The 21,918-nt window shown below is 44.4% G+C and overlaps 1 protein-coding gene and 9 non-coding genes across 10 annotated transcripts in view; all 10 read right to left on the bottom strand.

The window, feature by feature from the left end:
- LOC147434347 (basic leucine zipper 61-like) overlaps positions 1–21,918 on the bottom strand; it is a 62,677-nt gene that overhangs the window by 7,072 nt on the left and 33,687 nt on the right. The gene's annotated exons all lie outside the window — the stretch shown is intronic.
- Positions 2,527–2,619, bottom strand: LOC147434372 (small nucleolar RNA SNORD24). The gene has a single exon (XR_015185432.1). It is a non-coding gene; the product is annotated as a small nucleolar RNA SNORD24 (small nucleolar RNA).
- On the bottom strand, positions 3,885–3,977 carry LOC147434371 (small nucleolar RNA SNORD24). The gene has a single exon (XR_015185424.1). It is a non-coding gene; the product is annotated as a small nucleolar RNA SNORD24 (small nucleolar RNA).
- Positions 14,080–14,172, bottom strand: LOC147434370 (small nucleolar RNA SNORD24). Its single transcript, XR_015185439.1, has one exon. It is a non-coding gene; the product is annotated as a small nucleolar RNA SNORD24 (small nucleolar RNA).
- Positions 14,893–14,985, bottom strand: LOC147434369 (small nucleolar RNA SNORD24). The gene has a single exon (XR_015185414.1). It is a non-coding gene; the product is annotated as a small nucleolar RNA SNORD24 (small nucleolar RNA).
- Positions 16,566–16,659, bottom strand: LOC147434368 (small nucleolar RNA SNORD24). The gene has a single exon (XR_015185426.1). It is a non-coding gene; the product is annotated as a small nucleolar RNA SNORD24 (small nucleolar RNA).
- Positions 17,376–17,468, bottom strand: LOC147434367 (small nucleolar RNA SNORD24). The gene has a single exon (XR_015185440.1). It is a non-coding gene; the product is annotated as a small nucleolar RNA SNORD24 (small nucleolar RNA).
- LOC147434366 (small nucleolar RNA SNORD24) lies at positions 18,571–18,663 on the bottom strand. The gene has a single exon (XR_015185429.1). It is a non-coding gene; the product is annotated as a small nucleolar RNA SNORD24 (small nucleolar RNA).
- LOC147434365 (small nucleolar RNA SNORD24) lies at positions 19,020–19,112 on the bottom strand. The gene has a single exon (XR_015185419.1). It is a non-coding gene; the product is annotated as a small nucleolar RNA SNORD24 (small nucleolar RNA).
- Positions 21,499–21,591, bottom strand: LOC147434364 (small nucleolar RNA SNORD24). Its single transcript, XR_015185435.1, has one exon. It is a non-coding gene; the product is annotated as a small nucleolar RNA SNORD24 (small nucleolar RNA).

The raw sequence follows: 21,918 nt of genomic DNA, 5'->3' as shown, positions 1-21,918 counted from the left end.
CTTTACCTGGAAGCCTTCGATTTGCAACCTACCTTGACCCCTTGAGTTTCAAAGCTACATGGATTGTCAGTGTGACAATGGCTTCTGAAACAAATGATGTACATGGTATTTAAAGTGAGCTCAAATGAAATACCTGTTACATGAATGTTAGAGCTGTACAGATTGTCAGTTTGGCAATTGCTCTTATGGAATGTCCAAAAGTTTGGTTAGTGCTATAGAAGTGAGTATTTCTTGTCAGTTTGTCAAGGATACAGTGATTACTTCTATTCAAGAGTACATGTGTAACTGCATTCTTAAACTGTCGGTTTGGGTATGCTCGAAAGTGTTACGGGATCCAACGTGTACTATAAGACAGTGGCAAAATGTGCAGCTACCATTTTGTCATTGGAAACTTAGTGACTCAAAGCAATGGCAGAGCGCCAAGCTACCACTATGTCATTGGGACAGGGTTCACACCCAGGCAATACATGAGTCGACGAGGTGTTGAATACACCAAGGTTGACAATGAGCATGTATGTGTCGTATATGTGTCGACAGGTGTTAAATACATCAGTGTTGACAGTAAGCATGTACGACATAGATGCAAACGAGGACGTTTGAGATTTCAAGAGGGGGGTATGTCACCAGCGTGTGACTACTATCTATCCTTTTTGTTGATTTCTTTCTTATTATCTATTTACTTTCACTTTTTGGAAACACCCCTCGGGAAATCTAACTGCCCTGCATTGCATAGCTAGTGTGGAACTGTCCAGAGGGAGTCCAGGCCTGAGGGCAAGAGAGCACTAAGGTTGGACAAGGACTATGGTTAGCCAAGTGGGGTCATTGACTAGCCAAAGTGGAATCCTTTGCTACAGAGGCTACATTTCAATTCTGGGTGTGGCCGCAGTGTACAAAGAGGGTCGGATGACCTAGAAAGATACAATGGCAATATCTCCTAAAATTTAGAGAACTGCTATTTTGGGACCTAAAAATGTGTTGACGTCATTACCTCCGGAATGACAAGGGGAACATTTTCTTACTCTGCCGTGAAGTCAATTGGGCAACCGGTTGGGAGATTTTTAGGCGGCAACCCCGAGACGGGAAAATGCTTGTAAATGTGCCAAGTGGCACATTCTGGTGCACTTGCCTCATGCAACAAGAAGTGGCGCTGAATTTAGCAGGGGGAGAGCCTCATTTTTCAGATTTGTCACAAGTTAAGAGCTATGGAGTGCTTGCTTTCCCTCCTATGTACAGTGCGGTGCCAGGAGTGATGCCCTGCACGCTACGCATTGCCCTCTCTCTCCCCTTTGGCAATATGTTATGCCCCTCTAGTGGGCTCTTCATTTGACCAATGTACAGTTGTGTGGGTTCATGCGCGATTGCCGAGGCAAGAGCCTCTTGCACAGGTACTGGATTAGCTAGCGGCTAATCCCCCGCAGGTACAAGTGAATTCGGAGAGGTTTCACGCTAGAAATCTCATCCGATTCAAAGGGCAAGTAGCCCTACAGGTGCGGGAGCTCGAGGACTTGCTACGGATGCGACCGGCACGCGAAACGGAGCCCGAAACAGTAAATTACAGCCTGCTGTGTATTTTTGCAGGTTTTGGCCCTAAACGGACCCTAATACCCCCAGGAGGTTCGGGGACGCAAGGGGACCGCTGTACAGGTGATCTGGCGCATTTTCAGGGCTGAAAACAGAGAATTCAGCGTGCTGCAGATTCTCGCCAGGTTTTGCAAAGTGCCCGTATGCGTCGGGAAAGTCAGTCAATGCGTGGGAATACTGATTGTGAAGGGTTCTAGTACAGTTATGCTGCCGAAATCGGGCTGGAACAGTGGAAATTCAGCCGAGTTTGTGCGGGGCAGCTTGTAGGGAACCACAGCGTTTATTCCCTCTTTTGAACAATAAAGAAATACCGAAAGGAGCGCCTAAGTTAGGGGCCAATCTGGTGTCCGTCTACTCATACAGGTGCAATCTAGCAGCCCGTATCCTTCTCCCCTTTGTTGTGTCTTGAAAGTACAGGTAAAATAGACGACTAATAATGGGTGAAAGCTAAATCAAGGTTTGAAGTAAAGTCTACCGCCCTTTTTGGATTGAACAGGCCGGTTTCAATCACTCATTCCCAATAAAACCTAAAGACTTTTGGCCTTGAGCGCACTTTACAATCGGGCAGTGCCTGTCCAAAAAGCCTTACCTGGCAACCGCCGCAACCGCCGTGTGGTCAACAAAAAAAAACACAAAAGAGTGGTCTCCCTAGCTCCGGCCCTTACCTCAAGTGACACGGGATCCCAATCATGGGATCAAGGCCTCTAGGGTAAAATCAAGAGCGCTCACATATCTCGTCCCTAGAAAGGATAAAAAATAACATCGGGATCCTATGAGCACATCATACAAAACTACCATACAAAAGCAATTAAATACACAAGTTCAATCATCTTCAAAATAGCACTATTCCTATGTAGATTTGGAAAAAAATAGAATTGGTGGAAAATACCCACGGCGATAAGCATCAAAGAAATCAAGAAAACAGTTTGACATATGGAAGGGTAGGGCCTCAGAGATCTTGGTGGATAAAATCATCATCAAGCGGCCAAGGAGGCCGTCAAAAGTAGCAAATATCATCAGATTTATGATTCACAGGCCTGGGCCCCTTCGCACAAAGCACAAGCAGAGACCCCAATCACGAAAGCCTCTAATATTTACAAACAAACACACGAGACACACACACAGAGCCATCATGTAAGAGGAGGGGAACAGGGTGCGTAGCCTCAGAAGCACCTAAACAAGGAAGAGGCAACTTCATGGACGACCATCTCTGATGACACACACCATTGTTGCCTTGCTCACGGGGTCACTCATTACCAATAAAACTTATAGACTATTGGCCTTGAGCGCACTTCACATTCAGGCGGTGCCTGTCCAAATAGCTTTAGCGGGCGGCCGCCGTAGCCACCATGTGGTCAGCCAAAAAAAAAAAAGCAAAAGTGCTCTACGTCGCTCCGACCCTTAGCTTTAAGTGTCACGGGGTCCCAACCATGGGATCAAGGCCTCTTGTGCAAAATCAAGGGCAGTCACGGATCTCGTCCGTCGACAGGTAAAAACTAACCTACCGATCCTAAGTGCACATCATACAAAAATACCATACAAAAGCAATTAAATACAACTAAGATCGTTAAACAAGGCTTAATGCATTGATATAACTTAAGCATCTCAAATAATGATTTCATTGATTAGGGTGTTCTCGAAGTCCGATCGTCTTCAAAATAGGAATAATCCTTTCTCGTTGTGGGAAAAAACAGACTTGCTGGAAAATACCCACAACGATAAGCATCAACGAAATCTAAAAAGCAATTGGACATAAGGAAGCCTAGGGCCTAAGAGATCTTGGTGAATAAAACCATCATCAAGCGGCAAAGGAGGCCGTCAAGAGTAGCAAATGTCATAAAAATTTATGCATCACAGGCCCGGGCCCCTTCACACAAAGCACAAGTAGAGACCTCCCAACCATGGGATCAAGGCCTCTTGTGCAAAATCAAAGGCGCTCACAGATCTCGTCCCTCGACGGGTAAAATTAACCTAGAGATCCTAAGTGCACATCAAACAAAAATCAAAGGCATTCACAGATCTCGTCCCTCGACGGGTAAAAATTAACCTAGCGATCCTAAGTGCACATCAAACAAAAATACCATACAAAAGGAATTAAATACAACTAAGATAGTTAATCAGAGCTTAATGAATTGCTATAACGTAAGCATCTAAAATAATGATTTCAACGAATAGGGTGTTCAATCGTCTTCAAAATAGCGTTATTCCTTTCTTATTCTGGAAATAAACAGAATTGATGGAAAATACCCACAGCGACAAGCATCAAAGAAACCAAGAAAGCAGTTGGACGTAAGGAAGGGTAGGGCCTCAGAGATCTTGGTGGATAAAACCATCATCAAGCGGCCAAGGCGGCCGTCAAGAGTAACAAATATCATCAGATTTATGCATCACAGGCCCGGGCCCCTTCAAACAAAGCACAAGCAAAGACCCCAATCAAGAAAGCCTGCAATATTTACATACAAACACACACACACACACACACACACACACACACAGGCATCCTGTAAGAGTAGGGGAAAAGGGTACGTAGCCTCATAAAAGCCCGAACAAGGAAGAGGCATCTTCATGGACGACCATCTCTGATGGCAAACACCATTGTCCCCCTCCTCACAGCATCACTCATTCCCAATAAAACTTAAAGACTTTTGGCCTTGAGCGCATTTCACATTCAGGGCGTGCCTGTCGAAATAGCTTTAGCGGGCGACCGCTGTAGCCGCCGTGTGATCAGCTAAAAAACACCAAGAGTGCTCTTCGTCGCTCCGGCCCTTAGCTTTAAGTGTCAAGGGGTCCCAACCATGGGATCAAGGCCTCTTGTCAGGGCCTCAGAGATCTTGGTGCATAAAACCATCATCAAGTAGCCAAGGAGGCAGTCAAGAGTAGCAAAAATCATCAGATTTATGCATCACAGGCCCGGGCACTTTCACACAAAGCACAAGCAAAGACCCCAATCAAGAAAGCCTGCAATATTTACAAGCAAACACACACACACACACAAACACACAGGAATCCTATAGGAAGAGGAGAATAGGGTGCGTAGAATCAAAAGCATCCGAACAAGAAAGAGGCATCTACCTGGAGGACCATCTGTGATGACACACACCATTGTTGACTTCCTCACGGGCTAACTCATTACCAATAAAAATTCAAGACTTTTGGCCTTGAGCGCACTTCACATTTAGGCGGTGCCTGTCCAAATAGCTTTAGGGGACGGCCGCCGTAGCCACGGTGTGGTCAGCAAAAAAACACCAAGAGTGCTCTTCGTCGCTCCGGCCCTTAGCTTTAAGTGTCACGGGGTCCCAACCATGGGATCAAGGCCTCTTGTGCAAATGCAAGGGCGCTCACGGATCTCGTCCATCGAAAGGGTAAAAACTAACCTCACGATCCTAAGTACACATCATACAAAAATACTAAAAAAAAGCAATTGAATATAGCTAAGATAGTTAATCAAGGATTCATGCATTGCTATGAATTAAGCATCTAAGATAATGATTCAATGATTAGGGTGTTCTCAAAGTCCGATCCTCTTCAAAATAGCGATATTTGTTTCTCGTTTTGGACAAAAACAGAATTGGTGGAAAATACCCACAGCGATAAGCATCAAAGAAATCAAGAAAGCACTTGGACATAAGGAAGGGTAGGGCCTCATAGATATTGGTGGATAAAACCATCATCAAGCGGCCAAGGAGGCTGTCAAGAGTAGCAAATATCATCAAATTTATGCATCACAGGCCTGGACCCCTTCACACACAAAGCACAAGCAAAGACCCCAATCAAGAAAGCCTGCAATATTTACACACACACACACAGGCATCCTGTAAGAGGAGGGGAATAGGGTGCATAGCCTCAGAAGCACCCGAACACAAAAGAGGCATCTTCATGGACGACCATCTCTTATGACACACACCATTGTTGCCTTCCACACGAGCTCACTTATTCCCAATAAAACTTAAATACTTTTGCCCTTGAGCGCACTTCACATGCAGGCGGTGCCTATCCAAATAGCTTTAGGCGGCGGCCGCCGCACCCAGTGTGTGGCCAGCAAAAAAACACCAAGAGTGCTCTCCGTAGCTTCGACCCTTAGCTTTAAGTGACACGCGGTCCCAGCCATGGGATCAAGGCCTCTTGTGCAAAATTAAGCGCGCTCACAAATCTTGTGTGTCGAAAGGGTAAAAACTAACCTCGGGATCCTATGTGCACATCATACAAAAATACCATACGAAAGCAATTGTATACAGCTAAGATAGTTAATCACAGTTTAATGCATTGCTAAAACTTAAGCATCTGAAATAACGAATACAATCATCAGGACGTTCTTGAAGTTCAATAATCTTCAAAATAGCGATATTCCTTTGTCGGTTTGGAAAAAAATAGAATTAATGGCAAATACCCACAGCGATAAGCATCAAAGAAATCAAGAAAGCACTTGGACATAAGGAAGGGTAGGGCCTCAAAGATATTGGTGGATAAAACCATCATCAAGCGACCAAGGAGGCCGTCAAGAGTAGCAAATATCATCAGATTTATGCATCACAAGCTTGGGCGTCTTCACACAAAGCACAAGCAGAGACCCAAATCAAGAAAGCCTGTAATATTCACACACAAACATAGAGCCATCGTGTAGGAGGAGGGGTGTCACAAAGTGATGACGTGGCGGACAACAAAAACCCTAAAATTCTTGCAAACCCTAATTTCCGAAAATCGCGGAGACTTTTTTAAAAAAAGAAAAAAATTTATAATGACGAGCGACGCGAATCTTGCTTTTTCTCTACGCCATGAGAAAGAGAGAGAACTGTTTTTTTTTTTTTTTAAGAGACTCTAAAAGAGAGAGAACTGATGCTTTTTATTTTTAAAAGCTTTTGGGGCTCTGCTTTTGGGCATCCCTTGTAACCTTTAAATTAGTGGTGAGGGCCTCACTTCTCAGAGCATCTGGACGCAGAGTCTGAGAGTGAAACCCTAGCCACTCTCTTGTACTTTGATCTGATTAATATAAAAAGAAATACCGACATGGGCGCCAGTCTTTGGGGCCAATATCTCTAGGCACATAACTCCGTCGGGCCAATGCAAATCTATTGTGATCTGTGAATTGTTTTGAAGTGGTTATTTGGTGCTGTCGCGGTTGATTCTTGACTTGGAGTGTCCAAGTCTGTTACAGTGGTATCAGAGCACGGCCGATTTCTCTTCTACGGGAAATCTAATCCCCGAATTTTTTTCCCCGCGGCACCTATGGCTTCAGGCAATGATCAATCGACTCCCTATGCATCTGGAGATGCGGGCAGGGATCACAACGAATATTCCGGTAGAGAGTATGGCCCGCCTTGGCCTACTTAGGCGGAGTGGCGAGAGATGGAGCGTCGCTAGTTGATCGGCGATGCAACAAAGATGATGCTCAATTTTGCCAAGGACCCGAAGATGGCAAAATATATGAACCAGACCTCTTTGGAAGAGGTACAAATGGAGTGGCAGAGAACCACAATACCACTCCCGAAACCCGCTCTCAAGAAACCTTCTGCCTCCAAGAAAATATACAGAGAAGGAACTGGAGAACGTAGTTGATGCACGGATTGCTCAGCTTTTTGACGCGCAAAAGAAAGCCAAAAAGCACGGCAAAAAGCAGAAGAAAAGCACTAACTTTCCAGGTTATTTGGGTCGTCAGTCTACTTTTGACAAGGCAAAGAAACGGAAGAAGCGTGTTCGATTTGAAGGAGTACCCAGTTCTTTTTCTTCTTCTTCGGACAGTTCTTCTAGCTCCTCGGATTCGAGCGAAGAAGACAGAAAAAGCAAAAAGCGAAACAAGACACAAAGCTTCGGAAAGGGCAAGAAAAAAGGCAAAGAAGGCTACATCTCGCCCAAAGACTGACAGTTCTACTGAGGACTCATCTACAGACAGCTCAGATTTCGATGACGGAAAGTTTTATGCGAACAAGAAGAATTTTTACAAAGCTAACCAGTATGACTTTCTCGAAGATAAAAGCAAGAAAGTCCGAGAGTTTAAGGAAGGTGGCCACTCGATCAAGTTTGATACTTTTTCAAGATACTCACATGCTTCGAAGGCTTTGTCTTTTATACAGCAGTTTGACATCGCTTTCGTGGGAGGACGCTATTCAGAGCACTCCAAGATTCGGAGAGCTGCCTCTTACTTTAAGAGGAATGCTCGTACTTGGTGGTCCACACTTCTTTTCAACAAGACTGCACCAGTTAAATGGCTGAAATTTAAGAAGCTTTTTATTTCTTCTTGGTTGACGCAAGAATATGAACGAGATATACGAGCTGCTTGGAACCATCTTCGGATGACCAAGAAAGATACAATCAATGCTTATTGTGAAAGATTCTGGAACTCTTTTCTACCCGCCCCTTCATTCAAGAAGATCTCGTTCAGAGAACAGATTGACCGGTTTACCTTGGGTCTACCTACAGAGATCCGAGATCACTGCTTGGAACAGAAGTCAGCTTCTATTCAGGAGTTGATAAGTCATGCGAAGCGGGGCTTTGCCATTCACTCTGGCAGTCTGACCTACCCCACAGATGAGGCCATGACACAACGAGCCAAACAGACTTCTGGGAATGAAAGTAGAAAGAAAAAGAGCAACCCAGAGAAAAAGGATGCACGACCCAGGCTTACTCCTGAGGAGAGAGCTCGCTTCATCAGAGAGGGGAAGTGCTTTGGATGCGGTGAACATGGACATATCTCCGCGAAGTGCCTTAAAAGGCACAGAAAGAACAGCATGATAAAGACGACGACAAGCCTGAGAGTTCGAGAGCAACTGAGGAACGTGGCAGAAAAGGCAGATAGAAAAACAGAACTGGTACCACATGGCGTGGGACCTGCACCAAATCTAATGAATGAAAGTACAAACTTTGCCGCTTTTGGGGCAAAGTGAAGGATCAGGAAGCTCTTTTGAAGGAGCCAAGGCCAACTTCTTTTCACTTGGAATTGGCGGCTCGATTTGGAAATTACGCCCGACAGACTGACGCCACAGGCAGAGGTAGTTCGATTGGCACCCGGATAGGATGTTGCCATTACACCGAGCATTGGCAAACTTCGTTTGCAATGACAGGGGTGTTCAAGGCACGCGAGTGACGTTCTACTCAGGATCCCTTGGTACCACAAGAACTACGCCGTGATTGACTACCGGGCCGAGAAAGCGACTTTGATAAATGAAGGGCTTAGAGATTGTACTTTTGATGAACTTCAGTTTCTTACTCATTCTTTTGGGAGAGAACTGAACGCTGGATAAAGGTTGAATATGTTTTGACCTGATCAAAAGAACCCCAAGATTTTTCTCCACACTCATGCCGATTGCTTTTGAGAGGGCTTGAAGATCAAACCATTGATCTGATACGTGGAAGCACGCCACTGAATCGGCCACCTTACTGTGTGAGCCGAGTACAGAATGAAAAGATTATGAACCCAGTGAAAGACCTCTTGGAAAAGGGTCTTGTCCAGCCTAGTACTTCACCGTATTGCTCTCCAGTGTTGTTGGTTTTGAAGAAAGACGGATCTTGGAGAATGTGTATCGATTATAACACTCTCAACGAAATCACCATCAAGAACAGATTTCCGATTCCTAGGATCAACGATATACTCGACAAGTTATAGGGATCCTCGTGCTTTAGCAGGATTGACTTGAAGAGTGGATATCATCACATCAGGATAGCACCAGGAGATGTCCACAAGACAGCTTTTCAGACGACTTTTGGGTTATTTGAGTTTTTGGTGATGCCTTTTGGCTTAACCAATGCTCCTGCGACATTTAACCGGATGATGGATAGGATTTTTCGAGAGTACAGTCTATTTGTTGACACTTTCTTTGACGACATCATTGTTTTCTCCAAGAATGAGGCAGAACACAGAGATCATCTGCTTCAAGTCTTTCAGGCATTACGAGATCACAAGTTAGTGATTAATGCAAAGAAAAGTGAATTTTTCCTACCAAAGATACACTTTTTGGGACACATTGTGTCAACAACAGGAGTGCAAATGGATCCGACCAAGATAGAGACTATCCGTGATTGGCCCAACTTGAGGAATGTCCATGAAGTTGTAGCTTCTTGGGACTGTGTTCGTACTACATGCGGTTCATACGAAAGTTTGCAGAGGTTGCTTCCCCTTTGCATACCTTGACACAGAAAGGAGTACCTTCTTCGTGGGGACCCACAGAGGTGACTGCCTTTTGGACATTGAAAGAGAAATTGACTACGGGACCTATTTTGACTTTGCCGGACTTGCAGAAGTCATTTGAAGTATATTGTGATGCTTGTGATCGTAGTCTGGGTACGGTCTTGATGCAAGAAGGCCATGTCATAGCTTACGAGAGCCGTTTGTTCTCTAGGCCGGAGATGACAGCACAGATTTATGAGAAAGAGCTTTTGGCGGTTATCCATGCTCTTACTCAGTGGCGGCATTACCTACTCGGAGCGGATTTTACTGTCTTTACAGACCATCAGAGTTTGCGCTAGTTCTTGTCACAGAAGCAGCTTTCGGAAAAGCAAATGCGGTGGGTGAACATCTTGTCACGGTTCCACTTCCAGATTGTCCATGTGCAGGGACAAAAGAATGTGGTGGCAGATGCTTTGTCTCGAAAACCGTTGGTTCTGGCTGTTTCCGCGATACATCATAGGAGCTTCGAGGATATGGTCGATCAGAATGCCACAGATACAGATTTTGCAGATATTTTCACACGGATACGGGATGGGGAGACAGTAGCTGGATACTCCCTTCGGGAAGGCTACTTGATGAAAAAGACTATGTTGTGCGTTACACAACCGTTGAGGGATAAGGTTATGACTGAATGCCACTGTCCACCTTTTACAGGTCACCGCGGCATTGCTACCACCATGAAGGGGTAGAGAGATACTTCTTTGGACCGAGACTCAAAAAGGACGTGGAAGAGTTGTGCACAGTTGCTTGGTATGCCAGAAGGTCAAGTTTGACAGGCATAAGGCACAGGGATTGTTACAGCCTTTACCCATACCCACCCACCCCTGGGAAAGTATTGCAATGGATTTCATTTTTGATCTCCCAAGAACACAAAATGATCACGATGATTTTCCGATTACATGGCACGTCTGAGACGATTGTCTCAGACAGAGACCCCAGATTTATGAGTTTGTTTTGGAAGGCAATTTGGGAGAACATTGGCACGCGGTTGCAGCTCTCGTCATTGTTCCACTTGCAGACTGACGGGCAATTTGAGATTGCCAATTCAGTGATTTTAGATTTATTGAAGTCTTGTATCTCGGATCAGAAGACTCAATGGGAAAAGAACTTATCTTTAATGGAATTTGCCTACAAAAACACGATACACTCTTCGACGGGGAAGACGCCATGTGAGATTGTTGAAAGTGCTGCAAAGGTTCCATCCTTCCTAAGCACGAAGATTAGATATTTGAAGCGGATGAATATTCACGAGATTTGGATACAGCTTTTGCCAAGGTTCGCGAGACTTTGCAGGAGTCTCAAGAACGACAGAAAAAGGCAGCGGATCGCCATCGTCGCGACTTGACATTGAAGGAGGATGATTGGATGCTCTTACGTTTTGAGAAGCACGCCTACGAAAGAAAAGGGAAAGGAGAGGCTTTTTCCAAAGCTTAGTATGCGATACTACGGACCTTTCCAGATCACTAACAAGATAAATGATGTCTCCTTCCGATTGAAACTGCCAGATACTTGGAGGATTCATAATGCATTGCATGTGAGTCTCTTGAACCCTGTTAAGGGTGATGTGCCTTATGATGGGGAGCCTGATGAGCAACCCGAAGTGGAAGAAAACGAGGAGATCCTTGTTCCTGAACAGATTTTGGCACATAACGATACGAAGAAAGGTAAAGTCCAAAGGCGGTTCTTGGTTTAGTTCAAGAACTTTCCTGCATTTGATGCGAAGTGGATGGAGGAGGACCTAGAAAATACTCCTCGGATTGTGAAACTTTACCTCGATGTTTTGGTTTAGCATAGTCTACTTCAAACGGAAACCAGAAACTCAGCTTGGCAGAAGATCTGGTGCAGTGGGATACACAAGAGGGGAGTTACTCCGCTCCTTTGTCAACAGATGCTTCGATTTTGATACTAAAGTCACTGATGTCTCTTTGAGCTTAGGGATACTGAGAGCTGACAGTATTCTGCTGGATGCCTTTATGAAATGGAATTCCTGATAATGATACTGATTTGTTCTTGACTTCTTTTGAGTGCAGGAACTGATAGCCGAAATGACTACAGCATTTTGGTCTGATTGATCTCGAATAAACATGGTTGCAATAGGGGTTAGTCAATCGGACATCGATGAGGTCCCGATTGGACCTAGATGTGATTGCTAGCTACATTGCCGATAAATCATGGTCTAAGATCCAAATGAATGTTGAATGTCATCTGATGTCCTGTGATGTGACTGTCGATTTTGTACATGTGCTAGATGTGTTATCCTAGTACGTAGGTACTAACAATCAATGTCTACTAAGACGGTTTATGGCTTTTGTCGATTTTGCAAGCGTAATCGCGGTCGATTACAATGCTTTCAAGAGGGGGGTATGTCACAAAGTGATGACGTGGCAGACAGCAAAAACCCTAATTTCTGCCAAAAACCCTAATTTCTGGAAATCGCGGAAGCTTTTTTTTTTTAAAGAAAAAAAAATTATAATGACGAGCCACGCAAATCTTGCTTTTTCTCTACGCCATGAGAAAGAGAGAGAACTTGCTTTTTTATAAAAAAAAGAGACTCTCTAAGATGGAGAGAGAACTGATGCTTTTTATTTTGAAAAGCTTTTGGGGCTCTGCTTTTGGGCATCCCTTGTAACCTTTAAATTAGTGGTGAGGGCCTCACTTCTCAGAGCTTCTGGACGCACAGTCTGAGAGTGAAACCCTAGCCACTCTCTTGTACTTTGATCTGATTAATATAAAAAGAAATACCGAAAGGGGCACCAGTCTTTGGGGCCAACATCTCTAGGCACAGAACTCCGCCGGGCCAATGCAAATCTATTGTAATCTGTGAATTGTTTTGAAGTGGTTATTTGGTGTTGTCGCGGTTGATTCTTGACTTGGAGTGTCCAAGTCTGTTACAAGGGGAATAGGGTGCATAGCCTCAGAAGCACCTGAACAAGAAAGAGGCATCTTCATGGACGACCATCTCATATGACACACACCATTGTTGCCTTCCTCACGGGCATACTCATTGCCAACAAAACTTAAAGACTATTGGCCTTGAGCCCACTTCACATTCACGCGGTGCCTGTCCAAATAGCTTTCGCAGGCGGCCGCCGTAGCCACCATGTGCTCAACAAAAAAACAACAAAAGTGCTCTACAACGCTCCGGCCCGTATCTTTTAGTGTCACGGGGTCCCAAACATGGGATCAAGGCCTCTTGTGCAAAATCAAGGGCGCTCACAGATCTCATCCATCGACGAGTAAAAACTAACCTCGCGATCGTAAGTGCACATCATACAAAAATACCATACAAAAGTAATTAAATACAACTAAGATAGTTAAACAACGATTAATGCATTGATATAACTTAAGCATCTAAAATAATGATTTCATTGATTAGGGTGTTCTCCAAGTCCGATCGTCTTCAAACTAGCAATATTCCTTTCTCGTTGTGGAAAAAAGAGAATCAGTGGAAAATACCCACAACGATAAGCATCAAAGAAATCAAAAAAGCAGTTGGACATGAGGAAGGGGAGGGCCTCAAAGATCTTGCTGGATAAAACCATCATCAAGCGGCCAAGGAGGCAATCAAGTGTAGCAAACATCATCAAATTTATGCATCACAAGCCCAGGCCCCTTCACACAAAGCACAAGCACAGACCCCAATCAAGAAAGCCTGCAATATTTACAAGCGAACACACACACACACACACACACACACACACAGAGGAATCCTATAAGAGGAGGGGAATAGGGTCCGTAGAATTCAAAGCACCCGAACAAGGAAGAGGCATCTTCACGGACGACCATCTCTGATGACACACACCATTGTTGCCTTCCTCACGCGATCACTCATTCCAAATAAAACTTAAAGACTTTTGGCCTTGAGCAAACTTCACATTCAGGGCGTGCCTGCCGAAATAGCTTTAGCGGGCAGTCATCGTAGCCACGGTGTGATCCGCAAAAAAACACCAAGAGTGCTCTTGGTCGCTCCAGCCCTTAGCTTCAAGTGTCCGGGGGTCCCAACCATAGGATCAAGGCCTCTTGAGAAAAATCAAGGGCACTCACAGATCTCGTCCGTCGACCAGTAAAAACTAACCTAGCCATCCTAAGTACACATCATACAAAAATACCATACAAAAGCAATTAAATACAACTAAGATAGTTAATCAGAGCTTAATGCAGTGTTATAACTTAAACATCTAAAATAATGATTTCAATGATTAGGTTGTTCTCGAAGTCCGATCGTCTTCAAAATAACGATATTCCTTTCTCGTTCTAGATAAAAATAGAATTGGTGGAAAATACCCACAAAGACAAGCATCAAAGAAATGAGGAAAGCACTTGGACATAAGGAAGGGTAGGGCCTCAGAGGTCTTGGTGGATAAAATCATCATCAAGCGGCCAAGGAGACAGTCAAGAGTAGCAAATATCATCAGATTTATGCATCACAGGCACAGGCCCTTCACACAAACCACAAGCAGAGACCCCAATCAAGAAAACCTGCAATATTCACAAGCACACACACACACACACACACAAGAATCCTATTAGAGGAGGGGAATAGGGTGCGTAGAATCAAAAGCACCCAAACAAGGAAGAGGCATCTTCATGGACCACCATCTCTGATGACTCACACCATTGTTGCCTTCCTCACAAGATCACTCATTCCCAATAAAACTTAAAAACTTTTGGCCTTGAGCGCACTTCACATTCAGGGCGTGCCTGTCGAAATAGCTTTATCGGACAACCGCCGTAGCAACCGTGTGATCAGCAAAAAAACCCCAAGAGTGCTCTTCGTCCCTCTGGCCCTTGGCTTTAAGTGTCAGGAGGTCCCAACCATGGGATCAAGGTCTCTTGTGCAAAATCAAGGGCGTTCACAGATCTCGTCCATCGACGGGTAAAAACTAACCTAGCGATCCTAAGTGCACATCATACAAAAATACAACACAAAAGCAATTAAATACAACTAAGATAGTTAATCAAAGCTTAATGCATTGCTATAACTTAAGCATCTCAAACAATGATTTCAACCAATAGGGTGTTCTCGAAGTCCGATCGTCTTCAAAATAGCATGAGTCATTTCTCGTTCTAAAAAAAAACAGAATTGGTGGAAAATACCCATAGCGACAAGCATCAAAGAAATCAGGAAAGCAGTTGGACATAAGGAAAGGTAGGGCCTCAGAGATCTTGGTGGATAAAAGCATCATCAAGCTGCCAAGGAAGCCGTCAAGAGTAGCAAATATCATCAGATTTATGCATCACAGGCCCGAGCCCTTTCACACAAAGCACAAGAAGAGACCCCAATCAAGAAAGCCCGCAATATTTACAAACAAACACACACACACACACACAAAGGCATCCTGTAAGAGGAGGGGAATAGGGTACGTAGCCTCAGAAGCACACGAACAAAGAAGAGGCATCTTCATGGAGGACCATCTTTGATGACACACACCATTGTTGCCTTCCTCAAAGGATCATTCATTCCCAATAAAAATTAAAATCTTTTGGCCTTGACCACAATTCACATTCAGGGCGTGCCTATCGAAATAGCTGTAGCGGGCGGCCGTCGTAGCCAACGTGTGATCAGCAAAAAAACAACAAGAGTGCTCTTCGTCGCTCCGGCACTTACCTTTAAGTGTCAGGCGGTCCCAACCATGGGATCAAGGCCTCTTGTGCAAAATCAACGACGCTCATGGATCTCGTCCGTCGACGAGTAAAAACTAACCTAACGATCCTAAGTGCACATCATACAAAAATTCCATACAAAAGCAATTAAATACAACTAAGATAGTTAACCAAAGCTTAATGCATTACTATAACTTAAGCATCTAAAACAATGATTTCAATGAATAGGGTGTTCTCGAAGTCCGATCGTCTTCAAAATAGCGTTAGTCCTTTCTCGTTCTAGAAAAAAAACAGAATTCATGAAAACTAACCACAGCGACAAGCATCAAAGAAATCAGGAAAGCAGTTGAACATAAGAATGGATAGGTCCTCAGAGATCTTGGTGGATAAAACTATCATCAAGCAGCCAGGGAGGCCGTCAAGAGTAGCAAAAATCATCAGGTTTATGCATCACAAGGCCAGGCCCCTTCACACAAAGCACAAGCAAGACCCCAATCACGAACGCCTGCAATATTTACAAACAAACACACACACACAAACACATAAACACACACACACACACACACACACACACACACACACAGAGGCGTCGTGTAAGAGGAGGGGAATAGGATACGTAGCCTCAAAAGCATGCGAACAAGGAAGAGGCATCTTCATGGACGACCATCTCTGATGACACACACCATTGTTGCCTTCCTCACGAGATCATTCATTCCCAATAAAACTTAAAAAACTTTTGGCCTTGAGCGCACTTCACATTCAAGGCGTGCCTGTCGAAATAGCTTTAGCGGGCAACCGCCGTAGCCACCGTGTGATCAGCATAAAAACACAAGGAGTGCTCTTCGTCGCTCCGGCGCTTAGCTTTATGTGTAAGGAGGTCCCAACCATGGGATCAAGGCCTCTTGTACAAAATCAAGGGCGCTCACAAATCTCATCCGTCGACAAGTAAAAACTAACCTAGTGATCCTAAGTGCACATCATACAAAAATACCATACAAAAGCAATTAAATACAACTAAGATAGTTAATCAGAGCTTAATGCATTGCTATAGCTTAAGCATATGAAACAATGATTTCAACGAATAGGGTGTTCTCGAAGTCCGATCGTCTTCAAAATAGCGTGAGTCCTTTCTCGTTCTAGAAAAAAACTAAATTGGTGGAAAAGAGCCACAACGACAAGCATCAAAGAAATCAGGAAAGCAGTTGAACATAAGGAAGGGTATGGCCTCAGAGATCTTGGTGGATAAAACCATCATCAAGCGGCCAAGAAGGCCGTCAAGAGTAGCAAATATCATCAGATTTATGCATCACAGGGCCGGGACCTTTTACACAAAAGACAAGCAAAGACCCAAATCAAGAAAGCCTGCAATATTACACACAAACACACACACACAAAGGCATCCTGTAAGAGGAGGGGAATAGGGTACGTAGCGTCACAAGCACCCGAACAAGGAAGAGGCATCTTCATGGACGACCATCTCTGATGACACACACCATTGTTGCCTTCCTCACAGGATCACTAATTCCCAATAAAACTTAAAACCTTTTGGCCTTGGAACGCATTTCACATTCAAGGCATGCCTGTCGAAATAGCTTTAGCAGGCAGCCGCCGTAGCCACTGTGTGATCAACAAAAAAACACCAAGAGTGCTCTTCGTCGCTCCGGCCCTTAGCTTTAAGTGTCAAGGGGTCCCAACCATGGGATCAAGGCGTCTTGTGCAAAATCAAGGGCGCTCACAGATCTCGTCCGTCGACGGGTACAAACTAACCTATCAATCCTAAGAGCACATCATACAAAAATACCATACAACAGCAATTAAATACAACTAAGATAGTTAATGAGAGCTTAATTTATTGCTATAACTTAAGCATCTCAAACAATGATTTCAATGAATAGGGTGTTCTCAAAGTCTGATCGTCTTCAAAATAGCATTAGTCCTTTCTCATTCTAAAAAAAAACAAAATTGGTCGAAAATACCCACAACGACAAGCATCAAAGAAATCAGGAAAGCAGTTGGACATAAGGAAAGGTAGGGCCTCACAGATCTTGGTGGATAAAACAATCATCAAGCGGCCAAGTAGGCCGTCAAGAGTAGCAAATATCATCAGATTTATGCATCACAAGCCCGGACCCCTTTACACAGAGCACAAACAGAGACCCCAATCAAGAAAGCCTGCAATATTTACAAACAAACACAAACACACAAACACATAAACACACACACACACACACACACACACACAGGCATCCTGTAAGAGGAGGGGAATAGGGTACGTAGCCTCAGAAGCGTCCGAACAAGGAAGAGGCATCTTCATGGAAGACCATCTTTGATGACACACACCATTGTTGCCTTCCTCACAAAATCATTCATTCCCAATAAAACTTAAAAAACTTTTGGCCTTGAGCGCACTTCACATTCAGGGCATGCCTGTCTCAGAGATCTTGGTGGATAAAACCATCATCAAGCGACCAAGGAGGCAGTCGAGAGTAGAAAATATCATCAGATTTATGCATCACAGGCCCGAGCCCCTTCACAGAAAGCACAAGCAAAGAACCCAATGAAGAAAGCCTACAATATTGACAAACAAACACACGCACACACAAACACACACATACACACACTTGAACGAGGTGAATAGGGTACGTAACCTCAAAACGCCCGAACATGGAAGAGGCATTTTCATGGACGACCATCTTTGATGACACACACCATTGTTGCCTTCCTCACGAGATCACTCATTCCCAATAAAACTTAAAAAAACTCTTGGCCTTGAGCGCACTTAACATTCAAGGCGTGCCTGTCGAAATAGCTTACGCGGGCATCCGTCGTAGCCACCGTGTGATCAGCAAAAAAACAGCAACAGTGCTCTTCGTCGCTCCGACGGTCCCAACCATGGGATCAAGGCCTCTTGTGCAAAATCAACGGCGCTCACAGATCTCGTCCATCGACGAGTAAAAACAAACCTAACGATCCTAAGTGCACATCATACAAAAATACCATACAAAAGCAATTAAATACAACTAAGATAGTTAATGAGAGCTTAATGCATTGCTATAACCTAAGTATTTAAAACAATGATAACAACGAATAGGGTGTTCTCGAAGTCCGATCGTCCTCAAATAGCGTTAGTCCTTTCTCGTTCTGGAAAATAATAGAATTGGTGGATAACACCCACAACAAAAAGCATCAAAGAAATCAGGAAAGCAGTTGGACATAAGGAAGGGTAGGGCCTCAGAGATCTTGGTGGATAAAACCATCATCAAGCGGCCAAGGAGGCCGTCACAAGTAGCAAATATCATCAGAATTATGCATCACAGGCCCGGGACCCTTCACACAAAGCACAAGCAGAGACCCCAATGAAGAAAGCCTACAATATATACAAACTAACACACACACACACACACAAACACACACGCACACACACACACACATAGAGGCACCTTGGCAGAGGAGGGGAATAGGGTACGTAGCCTCAGAAGCGCGCGAGCAAGGAAGAGGCATCTTCACGGACGACCATCTCTGATGACACACCATTGTTGCGTTCCTCATGGGATCACTCCTTCCCAATAAAACTTAAAAACTTTCTCGTTCTAGAAAAAAACAGAATTGATGGAAAATAAGCACAGCGACAAGCATCAAAGAAATCAGGCAAGCAGTTGGAAATAAGAAAGGGTAGGGCCTCAGAGATCTTGGTGGATAAAACTATCATCAAGCGGCCAAGGAGGCCGTCAAGGGTAGCAAATATCATCAGATTTATGCATCACTGGCCCGGGCCCCTCTCACACAAAGCACAAGCAGAGACCCCAATCACGAAGGCTTGAAATATTTCCAAACACACACACACACACACACACACACACACACACAAACACGCACACACACACAGAGGCATCCTGTAAGAGGAGGGGAATAGGGTACGTAGCCTCAGAAGCGCGCGAACAAGGAATAGGCATCTTCATGGACGACCATCTCTGATGACACACACCATTGTTGCCTTCCTCACGGGATCACTCATTCCAAATAAAACTTAAATACTTTTGGCCTTGAGCGAAGTTCACATTCAAGGCGTGCCTGTCGAAATAGCCTTAGCGGGCGGCCGCCGTAGCCACCGTGTGATCAGCAAAAACACACCAAGAGTGCTCTTCCTGGCTCCGGCCCTCAGCTTTACGTGTTAGGGGTTCCCAACCATGGGATCAAGGCCTCTTGTGCAAAATAAAGGGCGCTGACAGATCTCGTTTATCGTCGGGTAAAAACTAAACTAGCGATCCTAAGTACACGTCATACAAAAATACCATACAAAAGCAATTATATACAACTAAGATAGTTAATCAAAGCTTAATGCATCGCTATAACTTAAGCATCTGAAATAATGATTTCAATGATTAGGGTGTTCTCGAAGTCCGATCGCCTTCAAAATAGCGATATTGCTATCTCGTTCTCGAAAAAAATAGAATTTGAAGAAAATACACACAACGACAAGCATCAAAGAAATCAAGAAAGCACTTGGACAAAAGGAAGGGTAGGACCTCAGAGATCTTGGCAGATAAAACCATCATCAAGCGGGCCAAGAAGGCGTCAAGAGTAGCAAATATCATCAGATTTATGCATCACAGGCTTGGGCCCCTTCACACAAAGCGCAAGCAGAGACCCCAATGAAGAAAGCCTATAATATTTACAAACAAACACACGCGCAAACACATAGGCATCCTGGGAGAGGAGGGGAATAGGATACGTAGCCTAAGAAGCGCGCGAACAAGGAAGAGGCATCTTCATGGACGACCATCTCTGATGAGATACAGCCATTGTTGCCTTCCTCACGAGATCACTCCTCCCAATAAAACTTAAAGACTTTTGACCTTGAGCGCACTTCACATTCAAGGCGTGCGTGTAAAAATAGCTTTAGCAGGCGGCCGGCAAAGCCACTGAGTGATCAGCAAAAAAACACCAAGAGTGCTCTTCGTCGCTCCGGCCCTTAGCTTTAAGTGTCATGGGGTCCCAACCATGGGATCAACTTTCAAGGCCTCTTTTGCAAAATCAAGGGCGCTCACAGAGCGTCCATCGACGGGTAAAAACTAACCTAGCGATCCTAAGTGCACATCATACAAAAATACCTACAAAAGCAATTAAATAAGCAAAGATATTTAATCAGAGCTTAATGCATTGCTATAACTTAAGCATCTAAAACAATGATGTCAACGAATAGGGTGTTCTCGAAGTTCGATCGTCTTCAAAATAGCGTTAGTCCTTTCTCGTTCTGGAAAAAAACAGAATTGATGGAAAATAACCACAACAACAAGCATCAAAGCAATCTGGAAAGCAGTTCGACAGAAGAAAGGGTAGGCGCTCAGAGATCTTGGTGGATAAAACCATCATCAAGCGACCAAGGACGCCGTCAAGAGTGGCAAATATCATAGACTTATGCATCACAGGCCCGGGCCCCTTCACACAAAGCACAAGCACAGACCCCAATCATGAAAGCCTGCAATATTTACAAACCAACACAAACACACACACACAGAGGCATCCTGTAAGAGGAGGGGAATAGGGTACATAGCCTCAGAAGCGCGAGAACAAGGAAGGGCATCTTCATGGACGACCATCTCTGGTGACACACACCATTGTTGCGTTCCTCACGGGATCACTCATTCCCAATAAAACTTAAAAACTTTTGGCCTTGAGCGCACTTCACATTCAGGGCGTCCCTGTCGACATAGCTTTAGCAGGCAGCCGCCGTAGCCACTGTGTAATCAGCAAAAAAAACACCAAGAGTGCTCTTCGTCGCTCAGGCCCTTAGCTTTAAGTGTCAAGGGGTCCCAACAATGGGATCAAGGCCTCTTGTGCAAAATCAAGGGCGCTCACAGATCTCGTCCGTCAACCGGTAAAAACTAACCTAGCAATCCTAAGTGCACATCATACAAAAATACCATACAAAACCAATTAAATATAACTAAGATAGTTAATCAAAGCTTAATGCACTGCTATAACTTAAGCATCTAAAACAATGATTTCAACGAATAGGGTGTTCTCGACGTCCGGTCGTCTTCAAAATAGCGTTAGTCCTTTCTCGTTCTGGAAAAATATAGAATTGATGTAAAATACCACAGCCATAAGCATTAAAAAAAATCAGGAAAGCACTTGGACATAAGGAAGGGTAGGGCCTCAAAGATCTTGGTGGATAAAACCATCATCAAGCTTCCAAGGAGACAGTCACGAGTAGCAAATATACCCAGATTTATGCATCACAGGCCCGGGCTCCTTCACACAAAGCACAAGCAGAGACCCCAATCAACAAAGCCCGCAATATTTACAAACAAACACACACACACACACACACACACACACAAAGGCATCCTGTAAGAGGAGGGGAATAGGGTACGTAGCCTCAGAAGCGCACGAACAAGGAAGAGGCATCTTCATGGAGGACCATCTTTGATGAGACACACCATTGTTGCCTTCCTCACGAGATCATTCATTCCCAATAAAACTTAAAAACTTTTAGCCTTGAGCGCACTTCACATTCAGGGCATGCCTGTCGAAATAGCTTTAGCGGGTGGCCGTCGTAGCCACCGTGTGAT

This window comes from Adiantum capillus-veneris, chromosome 19 (assembly GCF_014529385.1).
Source record: "Adiantum capillus-veneris isolate H3 chromosome 19, ASM1452938v2, whole genome shotgun sequence".
NCBI lineage: Eukaryota > Viridiplantae > Streptophyta > Polypodiopsida > Polypodiales > Pteridaceae > Adiantum > Adiantum capillus-veneris.
Note: the sequence above shows the minus strand (reverse complement) of the source record. Positions and strands in the feature narration are given on the sequence as shown.